This window comes from Perna viridis, chromosome 9, assembly GCF_037379345.1.
Source record: "Perna viridis isolate PV_CMFRI_1.1 ecotype Kerala chromosome 9, ASM3737934v1, whole genome shotgun sequence".
Lineage (NCBI taxonomy): Eukaryota > Metazoa > Mollusca > Bivalvia > Mytilida > Mytilidae > Perna > Perna viridis.
This window is the reverse complement of record NC_142453.1, coordinates 37,796,512-37,811,657: the sequence shown is the minus strand read 5'-3', so window position 1 is coordinate 37,811,657 and position 15,146 is coordinate 37,796,512. Positions and strand designations below refer to the sequence as shown.

The window sequence follows — 15,146 nt, the reverse complement described above, 5'->3', positions numbered from 1 at the left end:
ACACACACAAAATAAAATACTTGCGCGGAACAAGTTCCGTACATTCGTTAAATCTAGGCGTTTTTCGGCATTCGTGATAATATTTTGGTTATTCACTCTTTCCAAATTATTACCCTATCACAAATCACCCGGGTAAACCGTGGCTTCCAGGGCGGTGCTGATCGCAAATTAATACGGATGATATAAGCAAGTTCACGAAAATAGACACGTGGAGTACAGAAATGAATCATAGGGAAAAGTGGTTTACTGTTTTTCAAGTAAACCTTACACCATTCCCTCATTTAAAGGTTTCCTCATTCGCAAGTGGTCCAAATACTTGAAATAATTCTTGCAGATTGAGAGAATTTCTAGTTTATAGTAAAACAATATTCCTTTTTTTTTTCATCTGAACTTTCCACAAATTTTGTTTTTTATTGTAAACGGGCAAGTCGAAACACAAAAATGACTTTATATTTGTATCCTCTTTGTAAAAACAACTCATAGAAACATTAGCTATTATAGGTTTGTAGTTATTTAGAAATAAACAACAATTTATGAAATCACCTAAGCCGAGAATGTGTTGCTTTTAATACGGTTGATGTGGTAGTCTAAAGCTGTTAAGAGCACAAAATGTGTCGCAAATATGGTTAATTTTTATCATTTTCGATATGAAATACAATGACAAGTTATAGCTATGTTTAAAAACAAGACACATGAACCTAACTCTTTTTTACTATGATTTGCATTGTTGTAGATCAATAATAGGTGCATATTATTGTTATTTCTGAGTCGTTTTGGTTCTGAACGTATATTCGCACGTTATTTAGCAGGATAGACCAGATTTTTATATGTTTTTTTATTGTGATTAAAATACTAATGACTTCTAAATTATAGTTGAATATTACATGTCTGGCCAAAAGAAAAGGAAAATAAAATACATAAGCTAGCTTTAAATGATCAAAATGTCCCAAACAAAGTTATACATATAAACAACATGCTAATTGGGTTACACCATGCACATTGGAACCAGCCAATCTATCTCCAACTGCTTGAACCAGGTATTCAAGTAAAACATTTTTAGAACAATATGTATGGGGAAATTCCATGAAACAACAGTGATTAAAAAAATCATCTCGTCATAATTATTTAATATAAAGCAAAATGTACAGCAAAATTGCCATGAAATTATATATGCATGTATGTATAAACTGTATGAAGGATGGAGAAAAACGGAACAACACTTAGTCATTACAGAGACTTTACTAGCTACATACAACAATCTTTATTATCATAAACCACATATTTGATGCAGAGACACATAACATATATACAATACATGCTATACAAAACTATTTACAGACAAGTTAGGCACATTACAGTATTGATGAAGTTGTCAGGAGGACTCACTCTTTTGTTTATAATTTTAATAAATTTACACAAATTAGTCTGACCTTTTTTATCTTTTGTTGACATTATTGCCCTAAAACCTAAAATACATGGGCCCTTTATAAGCTCCTTGTTGATATATAGTTTTCTCTCTGTTGCAAGGGATGTATATTTCATAATAAAATGGTATTCGTCCCCTATTTCTAAGTTAAATAGATAACAAAAACTATTTTCTTTTCTGGTTTTTTGCCAACGACCTGGTCCTTTTGGTAATCTATGGTTAACTGTTCTAAATCTACATAATATTAAAGAGTTTTCCTCATCGAGAGTTTTAAAATATTCTTCAAAACTAAGAGTTTCTTTCTAAATCCTATAATTTAGTTTTCGCACCATTGTGGTACTTTCGTGCCAAGATTGTCTGTATTGATCAGTAAGACATACTTAACTTCGCATTTTAACCATTCAATGTTCAAAACAGTTTGCGTTAACCAAATATTTGATAGCCCATACTCATCTAATGTTTCTTTAATACCCTGCTAAAGTTAAACTTAAAGTTTACATTTCGCCTCATATACATATTCAGCATCAGTTTATAAGAAATACATGAGATTTTACACTGATTGCCAGCAATAGGTTTTGACCAAAATGGCACCATTCTCTGTTTAACATCTACAGAAAATGGAAAGCGACCAAGTTCTCTATATATAAAACACAATGGCGTGAAAAATTTAAGATTCAGTAATAGTTTACAAAACTTCAAATGAACTTTTCCTAACATATATAAATTGGTAAAAACCCAGATTTTAGAACCATATAAAAAATAGGCTTAACAACTTTGTCGAAAAGATCTGACAGGTAATCGTTAGTCCATAAAATTTGTCCTTCTTTAATATTTCGTACATGGCTTTTGTCCCCTTGTCAGCCTGTGTTTTTATGGCCTTTTTGAAATTACCCGTTTTTGTTAATAGTGCTCCCAAATAGTTAAAGTCTTTGACAGTTTCTGTCCATACCATCATACATTGACCCCATGAATAAATAGCGTTAGAATACGTTTATCTCGAATGATATAAAAAATAGTCTAAAATGACCAAGATTACTGTAATGTCCAGACAAAAATGAATTACACACACGCCTTATCAACTTACAGCATATATCAAACCATTGAAAGTTTAACATTTGCCTTTCAGCTGGGAGATGATGTACACGTAGCTCAATAATTCATACTTTTATATTTAATCGAATATAACAATGTTGTTAACTCACCTCAGATCTATTTTCAAATTTCTTATCACTTATCAACCTTATTTGCGATCAGCACCGCTTTGGAAACCACGGGTTTATGGTAATAACATCTTCATATTTTAATCTTTAAGAATTAAGTTGGTGTTTGTTATTAATATCTAACCAGTTCTGTAAGTCTACACTGTCGATGTACCGACTCCTAGTCCCAGCTCGGGGTGTTCGATTTTTATAATCACCAATTATCTAACATATATGCTACAAATCAGGGTCGGATCCAGACACTTTGAAAAGAAGAAGTTCCTCAGAAAAAGGGGGTGCTAGGACATTATTTGCCATATTTTTTTTTATCAATTTTACACATGAAAATGACAAATTTTCCAATAAAAAGGGATGAAAACCCCAGCACCCCCCCTTTTTTGGATCCGTCACTTTTAAATTAATCTTTGAACCTTTAAGATAGCATTTTCTACAGTAATCTATGAATCATACAGAAGCTTAATGTTTCAATGATTTTAAGTCCGGCCGTTGCCCCAAAGACGGGACCCTATGAAGTAAGTGTACATGATTACAGTTGACATATTGGCACGCTTCCAACCGTTCGTGACGGTAATCTTTTCTTTGTTCTAATAAACTGCAAGTGAAATGCAGTTCTCTTCTAACCTTCAGTGACTCATCTCATAAAGTATTAAAATATCTGCCTTAAATAAGTTGTAAATATGGTATAGATCTGGGTCAATATAAGTCTGGGTTACAAAATATAAATATTGCATCATATTATAACGAAGTAAAAATAGAATAGACATGCGACACAACAGCTGATTTCTTTCATGCATTGAGCATGTTCTGTTTATCTCTATGGTTACGATAATGACGAATCATTATAAATAGAAAGAGAATGACGCATATTATCAAATTTGTCTATTCGAACACGTGCCTTTGTTTGTTTTTATATGCAAATGATGTTATGGTTGTAGAAACACGCGGGAAAGTAGCGAATCTGACAGTTGCGAACTTGGAAACAAAGCTAAGTGCACGTGAAGGTAGAAATGGCCGTAAACAATGGAAGATAGTACCCAAAATATTACACCGGAGTATGTTGGTAGATCTTTTCGTGTTATAGGTGATGAAATGAACGAACATTATGGTAATACGCAATTCAAATTCCGTACCCCATTCCGTGCGAATGACAGTTTATGTACGAAATTAGTAAGAATTTTGTCTTTATGTGTACAGATTGTGCATGCTATTTGGTTGGAAATCTAGTCTAAAACTACAGGTAAGACAATATTAAGTACCCATTCAAGTACTGTAATAAACTTTTAAGGATATACACATTTAAAACTGTTCAGTGATACTTACCTTTAAAATATTACTTCATACTAACAAGACAATATAACTAAGAGATTCGGTCGAATGTAGAATTTTGACTTTTTTAGAGTACATACATGTATGAACAAATTAGAAGCCGTACGTTTCTGAAATAAAACCTGTATGTTGTATGTAGGATTCATTGACGGATTCTTAATGTTGTAACCTTTCTTTGTTGGGTAATTTGTTGACCAAAAAACTTGGATCCCCTGTTTTTCTTTACCCCTTTTCCAAATTCTATGGTTTCTTGTCCTGGTTACATGCATCATAAAACCATCGTTCACTGTTCTTTCCTAAACCATTTCACCCACTACTATACCAATGGCAATGCATTCTGTATTTTCGCTTTTGAACTTTCATCAAAATTGAATTAAAGGTACCCTTTTTGTGTGCCAGAGTAGCTAATGTATAACCAGATTCCTAGCCAGGGGTCCTACTTCCATGTAGACCTTCGAGTACGTTATATTATCATTAACCAGACACAGGGGCTTGCTCCCACTATCAAATATGCATCCCCAATAGTATATTACCTATACAATAGTGGGAGCAAGTCCCTGTGACCGGGTCCACTCAACGTGCCTCATTTAGTTCCAAATTTAATCACGTGCTATTTATTATATTCAAGATTCAAAGTCCATATTTTAAATAAACATCTTTCAGAAGTGTCTAAATATGTTATGTGTCACAATGATAACTTGATATCTTGTACTTTGGATCGAAGCACCTGTCGCCAAGATTAGCTTGGATCATATCACACAGAATGCGTCAAATAGTTATTCTATGTATTACGAACGTTTAAAAAATATATTTCTTTGTTATGGATACACGTGCTACTGACTGTAGTAAATCATGACCTTGACTCTTTCTATATAAGATTCTTTCCCACGGTTTCATTTTTTGGAATTCTACCAAAATCTTGAATTCCTATAGAACCATGTGATACAGGCATAGGCTTTATGTTTTCGAGTGCAGCGCAGATCCAGGATTTTAGGTTAGGACGGGCGTAAATAGAATTTAATGCCGAGCGAATTGAGTCGAGAAAAAGGGGGTGGGAGAGTAGAAGTTGTGTATTTCTACCCTTGCTTGTGACAGCTGATTTAATATTGGAAGTTTGTACTTTTTTATATATGTTCAGATATTCGTACATTTGTTGTTCAAACCATTCATACAATTCATACAATGTTCAATCTTATAGTGTTTATTGTTGGAAAAAAGTAGGACAACAACCTCTCCTACCACCAGCAATAGAAGTGGATCCAGGGGATGGACTCTGAGGGTTAGAAGGTTGGACCCCTTTTTTATTGTAAAATCTTAATTTTCATACTTTGTGAAAAATTTGGACAAAATGAGCAAATGGTAGCTTGGAACCCCTTTTATTAATATCTGGATTGGACCATCTTTCATACATTTCGAGACGCATCATTGCAGTCTTCTATAATTCTGACAATGTTATCAATTTTAAAATCACTATTGTATGTTGTTTGATACATTGGCAGATCCAGAAACTCCGAAAAGTGGGAGAGGGGGACTAACAGGCCGAAAAGAGTGGGGCACTCCGCTATTGATTTTCAGAGTTTTTTCTACATAAGCAATGTTTTTCTTCATTTTCCGATTAAAGATCCACAAGGGGCAATGACACATATGACATGATATATGATTGAAACAATAATTGACACATAACAGAACGTTAAATAATTATAACCATAGTTATATAAATATAAACTTTATGTTTGTTCACGTTCCTTCCAATGAATTATGCATACAGAATTTTTAACAGTTTGAAATATGTTTGCTTTCAGTGTGGTAGTTGGATGCTATTTTGTGATAAATGACCTATGACCTATAGAGACAAAGACAAATAAAGTCTGTGTTGGTGACGCTAGTTCATTATGGCTATAATTGCATTATAAGACGGGAAATTCTTAACTCTAATGGATATATTGGTGTTCGGAGAGACCGGAAGTCGTAGTAACCATGGCAATCATAAGTTTCATCGCTGGAAATGGCGCAAGTAACGGAATTTCCACCTCTTTTGTTTGCAGGGTTTTCCAGATCACTCGGAGATGAGAAGGGGGTTTCCATGACGTGTTGACATAATTCCAGATATTGATCACCTTGTTTTTTGATCGATTTTAAATTCTTATTGTGGCATTCCTTTTAATATCATCTCCATCATCTTTTTCACGAGGAAGATACCGCAAGCTGTGTTGGAAAAGTATATGCATTATGCATAAATAGAATGTCATCATTTATTGAAACATATTAACATGACAAAGGAATGCGGGTTTATGCAATGTATCAATAACTGTTATATTTCTATTCTGTTTACTGAAGTGCCTATATCTTTTAATGCACTGTAAAAACCCATACTTTTCCCAAATCAATTGTTACATTGATTCCTTGATGATCTCAGTTCCTAATTTTGCTCAGACATAGATTATTGGTGAAAAATGATATGTCTTAAAATGAAAGAAAAACAATATTCACTTATAATGCACTTTCATTCTATAACATGTGTTTTGTACTGAAGTTTATTCAGTGCTATTTTACAATGTATTTGTAATATTTACAATTTTTTGTGTGATTTTTCATTGATTTTGCGTAAATACAAATGTGTAACAGACCGAGTGATAATCTTACATTCATTAAATGTTGCAAATGTATACATCATGTATTAGTTGATATGTTGCACATTTTTTGTTTGTTTTTGAAGGGTTTGGAGCTGAGCTATTTGATCAGATCAAAATATTTGTTTACGAAATTTTATGATTCAGAAAATTAATATTCAACCAATTTGGATATTTTTATGAACTTTTTCAGACATAGAATTACGAACCCTAGTCCCTTTCGAAATAAGTGACCGTCCTCTTATTCAAAGTATAAAGATTTCCGTTTTAAAATGGAAATGTTGTGAAACACTTTGACCCATGAATATTTTAATTAGCTGTAGGTCAGGATTGCGTTGGTGCTTTTTTCCGAACATTTGAGTCAGCATTTAACCTATTATTTATCTTTATAATCAAATGAATTTTTGAGTGAATAATAAATATTATATGTGGCTATAAGGATACGAGAATTGGACGTCTGTTATCTTTTTACAGTAATTAAAAACGTTGGTATTGAACACAACCAAAACTGGGTAAATCATTCTTGAGTTATCTAGCTTTTATTATGTGTTTGTATTTAAATATGTAAGGTCAGAGTTGACATTGGTTGCCTACAACCAAGCGGTGTGTTATCTAAATAAACGGTGTAGTGATTGTGAATAGAGAGAACCATGTGTCATTTATCACATTCCAGCTGAAAATGTCCCATTAAAATCGGATGTTTTTACAATAAAAAGAACTTTTACGAATGGTCTGTTGGAATTCTGAAGATCTTAAATAATGGCTCATTCTCAAAATTTCAATCCAATCACTGTGGTGTGCTCGAATTGATTGTTATCTTACAATGACTGCGTACGGCAAAATGGTGTTCTCGAATTGATGGCTGTGTACTTCAAAACGGTGTACTCTAATTGATTGTTAACTGACATTGGCTGCAGAATGATGTCCTCGAATTGATTGTTAAAAATGAAAGTCCCTTCTTGTTATATTATTTTTTAAGTTTTATACAACAAAATAAGCGAAACATATTCTTGACTTTAAACATGTACTTTGTCTTGAATTAGTTTTGAATGTGATATTTATAGCATGTCTATTTTTGGGTCTTAGTAAAACCATGTTTTTTAATCCAATACTTACCTACAGATTGTCTATACATTAAATGAGTTAATTTGACAGGGTAAGAACCAGCATTGTTTTGTCTCAGCGACAGTAAGGTGTGGTGATTGTTTTGTAAATTTATGCGTGAATGAAATTACAAGCCAAAATTAATAATTGTTTGTTGAATATTTAGTTTGTAGTTAGGAGAAACGACACAGGTATTGTAATTTACCGTGTACAACAAAACGATGTACTTTTTAGAATCCCTCCGAATTATCTAAAATGATATGAATATAAAGCACATAGAGTAGAATGAAAGGTACACAGTAGTGGTTAACATGACCTTCTTTGAATTTATACCAAACCGGTTACAGTGTTAGTTCTTATAGAGAACTTTTGAGGCTTGTTATTTTATTGAAGATCATACATGTAGGTTAAAGCCACAAGGCATTAAATAGAAGGAAGCCCTAGTTTTGTGTATCCGTATTATTTATTTCCTTCAACAGGTTAATCAAAAATTATCTTGTATGTACTAATAAAGTTGCTTGGGATATATCGACTAAAGAACAATACAATTACGGGTTCCAGTAACGATTTTGAAGTCAGTATCAATAAAAAAAAACAAAATTCACAGGAAGAAGCTATTTCCCTGCACTAAGTATAAGGTTCAATCGTTAGGTATTTGTGTCGACCCAACAAACCATGGGCACAGTACATGTGTCGACCCAACAAACCATGAGCACGGTCTATAGAGTAACTGTCAACCCAACATGCCATTGGTGCGGTTTATACAGTACATGTGTTGTCCTAGCATGTCATGGATGCGGTTTATGCAATACCTGTGTCGGCCCAACATGCCATAGGTGCGGTTTATACAGTGCCTGTGTCGACCCAGCATGCCATACTATGAGTTGATACCGGTTAACTACATTTTAGTACTCATTACTGCTTGAAACTTTGTTACTGATACTTTTGATATTAGAAAGCTAGTTCACATTAGGGTATCTATTTGTACAAAAATATGCCTGAAGCAACTCTTTTGGACATATATTACAAGACAGACGTTTGTATTAACAGAAACTGCACGAGGAAACATATTTCTAATATTCTTCATTTTGTTTCATATCCGGTTTCACTGTATCATATACAAGTATCACAAACATTAGTATTTCTTTTTTGGCTATTTTTATGTAATTATATGAAGAACGTATATGCCGTAATGTTACGGGTTCGAACACGACAGCGTTTATATTTTTTGTCATGTTTTTTTGGATACTTGGTGCCAATGTTTTATGCGTTATTTATTTTTAGATTATAATTTTGTTGCTGCTCATATATTTATAGAAGTGAGAGAATGAAAACTTTGAAATAATAAAAAAGATGATTTGATAGTTTATACTTTTATGTATGTTTCATGACCTTTCAGGTTACTAGATGCTTGAACAAACCATACCTGAAACCTTGAATCAATGTGCAATGCCAATACACTTAAAAACTGTTCTGTTGTTCAGTACGTTTATAAGATTAGTGTTCTGTAAAGCTTAGAAGTCTTGACTTTCAATGCAATCTAATACAGGGTGTCACAAAACGCAAAAAAGATAGGTTGAAACTACTGAGATCAGTCAGTGTACACAGTTGTCTAGTGTTATTTAGAAAGCTACTAAAAGTAACATCCAAATACCAATAAATTGATGGTAAAAAAATTATAGCAAAACAAAACAACAGAAACAAGGCTGGCAAAACATTATTAAATTACAACACTACTCAAGTAGCAGTAAAGTTTGGCTTGAAATACAGCTTCTTCACCACCCCAAGTAATATTGTCGCCCTATAATGGCATTATACTGTCATCGTCCGAAATTTAGTATTTGGACAATAATTGGAGAAGAAGTGTATACATTTTGATGAAATTGGACGACAAGATCCTAAACCACAAAAAGGAGGCTCGGTTTGATTTTTAGGTTTATGACTTGACGAGTTCAGGAATTGAGGGCCAAAGCGGTCAGATTCAAGCATTTTCATTATGTTCGAAAATGAAAGTTAAGTATAATAGAAAAAGGAGGAGACAATGCAACAAATGCACCTTTGTATACCTTAATATAAATAGCAAATTCTTAAAGAAATCACCACGTGAATGTATCTTTGAAATTGTACCATAAGGTGCCATACCACAAAAGGAAGACTCGGATTTTTTTTTTTCTTTCTTTTTTTTTTTTTTTTTGGGGGGGGGGAGGGTTTGGCATGAACCGTATGAGAATTAGGGGCCGAAAAAGCCATTTTCATTGTGTCCGAATATGCCGTAACTTGACCATGAGTGAACGGATCAATTTGATTCACAAAAGTGCAATACAACTAAAGGAAGACTGTGATTGAATCTGGGGTTGTGACTGAAACCATTTCTGAATTAGGAGGGAAAGATTGCCATTTTGATTTCGGTCCATTTTTTTACTGTCTTATCCAGTGTCAAATAGTTCGTCGCAGCTGTATGAAGTTTCAATGCTGTATCCATACTTACCTCTGCTGTTCATGGTTCAAATTCAGTGGCTGTATCAACATGTGTTCTACGAACCATTTTATTTTGACATTGAAGTTTAAGGATCCTTGCTGTTGAAGAGAAGTAAAACATGGAAATGAGTCAGAGGTTTATTGTAGAGGTCTGTAAGTATATGCTACCAGGGCTTATTATACTCTTTACAGAAACGATGTTACCACCTTTAATGTAAACCAAGTGTCAGTCTCAGGTGGCTGTCTACAAAAATATTTCATGCTAATGCGTATTGTCACAGTAAACCTACAAGCATGGGGTAAAAACATGATAAGGTTGTGTTTTGTGGCAATATATGAAAAAAATCCCTCAAAATCACACAAAAGCAAACCGGAGTATGCTTGCCTATACCACGTCAAATACATGGTAAGGTCAGGCTGTTAGAAAAGATTAGTCAATTAACAACTAAAACTAGATTGGTTTCATTCCGACGCAGTCAGTATTGAGTTCGCTTTGACATCACGTGATACCTATGATGTTTAACCATGGCAACATAACTGATTGAGCTTACAACATCGCATTTCATTGGACAAAAGTGATAGCTACCGTGAAATTCTATGCTCCAGTAGGGGCATTTTTGTCCGAAATATTTTCAATCGTGTTGATACATTGAATTATAATCTTTAATATATTGAATAATTGAAAATAGCATACTTATTTAAGCAATTAATTAAGTGATTCAGTGAATTACTAAACACAGTGTTCATCCAGTTCACAATATAAATTTGGAATGAACAAAGCGAGAAAATGTGTCGGCCATCTTTTTTTAAGATATATAGTACTTGTTAAGTTTGTCAGTTCAGAGCTTCGATCGAACTGGGACTGACTTCGATCACGCTTGGACTGACTTCGATCACGCTGGGACTGACTTAGTTGATTTTTGTGTTGCGTGATTTTCACCACTGTTCCCGTCCATTTTTTATTTATTGGTGTGTATAAGGTGTTCATTACTACTCGTGGGATATGTTTCTTTGTAATCCAAGAATCATTTTAATTCATATGATAAATGTACAAGTAAAAAATAGAGTGATGCTCATATGTTTCCTATATTTTCCTTGTTCTATTGCAACATTTCTATTATTTTAATCGATGACCACTTATTCGGGAGTTTGTTAAAACTTGACGATTTAAAAACGACCATATTTTGAGAGGTACATGCATATTTTGAAACATGTTTTGAAAATATATGGTATAAGTCAGGGATCGAGTGTATATTAAGTCTTTGTCAGTGTGTAAGCACGCAAAATCCACTATTTGTATTGATTTAAGGAGGTAGACCTAAGATAAGGGACATAAGTCTAACAAATCATTTGAACGTTTGTATTCAGCATTTTATATCAGTCATATGTAAGCATCAAAGTAACTTGGAGTGATTTCATTCTTTTTCAAATGAATGTTTGAGAGGCATTGGTGAAATTTAATATATACAAACATATCACTTATTTCAAGAGTGATGTCCCTTACCTTAGGTCTACATCCTTAAAGAGATACATATTGAACCTAAATTGTAAGTCCGTTAGAAAGGACTGGGGCAAATGTCTGAACATTCTAAGCTAATGGGCTAAGTGCAATATATGTATTCAAGGGAGATCTTCTAACCTCAGACTTACTGAATATTATCGTTTATTTAGAACGTTCTAATGAGCGGATGCTAGTGTTTGATGCACACACTATATTGTATTTAGAGCGTTCTAGAGATTCATTACTGACGAACCTTGTTCTACAAACATACATAGATAAGCATGACACCGGTTCCATTATAGATAAAGCAGGTTACAGGGTGTATACTTTAATTTGTACTAATATATGTATACGTAATTCGCCGAAATGAAAAGATATTTTTATTACTAATCATATTTACTGTTTTAGATTATGTTGGTTGAGGATACTTTCAAACTTCGGTGAAAAAAAATATCTCACCAAACATGGTTAGGAGATATTTGACTCTAGTAAATGACCGTGAATTTCGTAAGATTGTGTTTCACATTTCTTGAGCAAAAAAAAAAAATAGTATAATGATCATGAGTTGGTGAAAAAAAGATTTTTTCTGATATTAAATTAAAAGAATTAGTGGCCACCGCATTTTTATTCTTCAATCGTATAATGACATCACCCTGTCGTCGTCGTTGGTGTCTGTTGACTTAAGTTTATTAACGAAAACTTATCTTTTTTTTTTTTAATTTTAACATATATTCTGGAGACATGGCTGGCTTATAGGTCTGTTGTTTCTTTTTTTTTTTTTTTTTTTGGGGGGGGGGGGGGTTTTCCCAACCAATTTAGGAAATAAGGAGCTAAAAGGGGGAAAATATACTTTATGTGTTTTCATAAGAATTGTTAGGAATGCTTAATACGATCCAATTTTTATGATTTAGATATGAGTTTGTTCCTTTTAAAATTTTGTATCGAATTTACAAGATAGGCTTATTTCTGACTGTTTTTGGAGTTAAAGGGGAGCAGCTAGCTATCACAAAAAGCAACAAAAGGCTACCCAAAACGACCGTTCTCGTTCACCAGTTCATAATACTATCGAAATCCTGAGCGACATTCATATAGCATTTCTGCAAACTAACAATTCAGTAATGCGATACTGATCGAACAGGATTTCATTTTCCTTGATCACTGTTTCAACAATAAGCTATATATATACCTACTAAAGATTCGTGTTAGTCTTGAGACTGAACATCTTCTAAATCCTAGTCAGTATGCTTTGTTTGTAGTCAGTATGCTTTGTTTGTAGTCAGTATATGCTTTGTTTGTAGTCAGTATGTGTTGTTTGTAGTCAGTATATGCTTTGTAGTCGGTGTGCTTTGTTTGTAGTCATGTGTTGTTTGTAGTCAGTATATGGTTTGTTTGTAGCCAGTATTATTTCTTTGTGGTATTAAAATCAAATGAAGGCGGAACAGTAAAAATAATTTTCATTTGACTTTTTGCAATTATTAATTTCAGCATAAAACCGCCTCGGTTGACCTATGGTAGCATACTCGCCATCGGTACAGGAGGCCATAGGTTCGATCCTCGGCTGAGTCACACCAAAGACCTAAAAATTAGAAGTCACTGCTCCTCCGTAAACATACGGTATATAAGGGTTAGAGTAGCAACTGATTGGCCCTGTGTGACCTATCTACCTATATGGGGTGTTGGGTCTTTGAGCTTAAACGGTGTCGGATCCAGAGCGGGTGCAGAGGGTTGGCACCCCCTTTTCATTGGAAAATTTGTCATTTTCATGTGTAAAATTGACAAAAAAAAATAGCGAACAATGTCCTTACACCCCCTTTTACAGAGGAATCCCGGCTGACATCCCTTCTTTTCCAAGTGTCTGGATCCGTTTCTTTTAAAGCACCGAACAAATATCTTCGAATTTTCGTGTCGGACTATATATACATAGCTAGTATAAAACAGGCTCTCTTTGACTGGTTAAAATCTCTTAGGATTTTTTTTTATTTTATCCAATAAGTGTGATGACTTATATTCAGATACAGGCCTTTGATATGAAAGTGTTTTTGGCTTTTTAATGTAATAAATTGCAAAAAGGAAAATTAAATTTATTAATAATTAAAATGTTAAGTTAAAATATAAAGCACCCCATATCGTGGTAATTTCAGTATGTCAATGTACATATTAGGCTACTACCAAATTGATTAGTTTTTATTATTATTAAATTAAGATTGCAATATTAACTATTCGAATTTTTTAAAATATATACACCAGTCGGTACTTATTAATTAAATGATATCGGATTTCCTAATCATTTTTTTTAAAAAAATGGCATAATGAAAAATAATAGTAATCTTCATCAGACGGTTTAAGTGATGGCCGATACGCTTGAGAGCACTTTAGTTGTCTTGCTGCATTCCTGTACATATTTATATTTTGGCTACTTAAGTCTAACACATAATTAATTGTTACACTAAGTACACTTAGTATGAAAAGTTGATAGAAAAATCGCTAGTCCCATCCCTTAAAATCCGACGTTCGAGAACAATAAGCATTGAATGTTTTTGATTTTTTCTGTTCAAGCTGCTTTAGTTTCACCTGCTTTATGTATGCATTATGATAGTACTTTATATGTTTTACCCGATATGAAAATCCGAAAATAAAATTCCTCATTTTAGGAAAAACTCATTATAACTCGCCTGAGATGAGAAGATATGTTGAATACATCGATAATTGACACTATATAATTGTATTTGAATATACAAAAGTTTATTTGAAGTACGGTATTTGAAATTCCGAAAATTCCCCTGTTTAGAAATAACTCGATATTGGCTCATTGAAACTGAAAAAAAGGCGCACCTGAAATGAGACATCGCTTATTAAAACAATAGTCCCCAGCATGTCTATTATACACCGTTTATATGCCAAAAATTAACATTTTAGTTCATGTTGAAGTATTTTTTATCATGGGTAGGGGTGGCAATTTTCCACCTAACTTGACTTGGAAAAGTTCCAATATTCATCACTTGGGCTCATTTTGAAGCTAAGAAAATATATTAATGTACCGTATTACACAAAAGCTACAGTATTCTGAAATAAGACAGTATCGGGTGACATTGAAGAAAATTATGAAATTCTGAAAATTCCCATTTTCCCGACTTTATAGTAATTGTCACACCAAAAGGAATATCTAAGCGCCTGAATTGATCAGATATGTTAGGTTCACCATTATCTTAATTATGAATGCCTAAAATATAAGTTCCACATTGTCGGTATGCTGTGAATGAGAATTATGTCTGACACTGAGACCAGTTTTCTAGGGGTAGGGGTAATATTTTTAACATTTTTGGAAAATCCTTTCTTGAAAATTACTTTTTCGTGGTTCACTTATGTAGAAAATTTTCATTTTATTGAAATCATCGAGGCAGTGGTTACTTTCCTCCCAGTGAGTCAACACTTCAGATTACCCAACCACTGCCTCGATGATT

The 15,146-nt window shown here is 33.4% G+C and overlaps 1 long non-coding RNA gene across 2 annotated transcripts; it reads left to right on the top strand.

Moving 5' to 3' along the window:
• Positions 1–3,609: 3,609 nt before the first annotated feature.
• On the top strand, positions 3,610–9,073 carry LOC148608275 (uncharacterized). 2 transcript variants are annotated; one of them, XR_015915125.1, is made up of 3 exons: positions 3,610–3,883; positions 5,171–5,259; positions 5,775–9,073. It is a non-coding gene; the product is annotated as an uncharacterized LOC148608275 (long non-coding RNA). The 2 variants fall into 2 exon arrangements; XR_015915126.1 differs by lacking the exon at positions 5,171–5,259.
• The last annotated feature ends 6,073 nt before the right edge of the window (positions 9,074–15,146 follow it).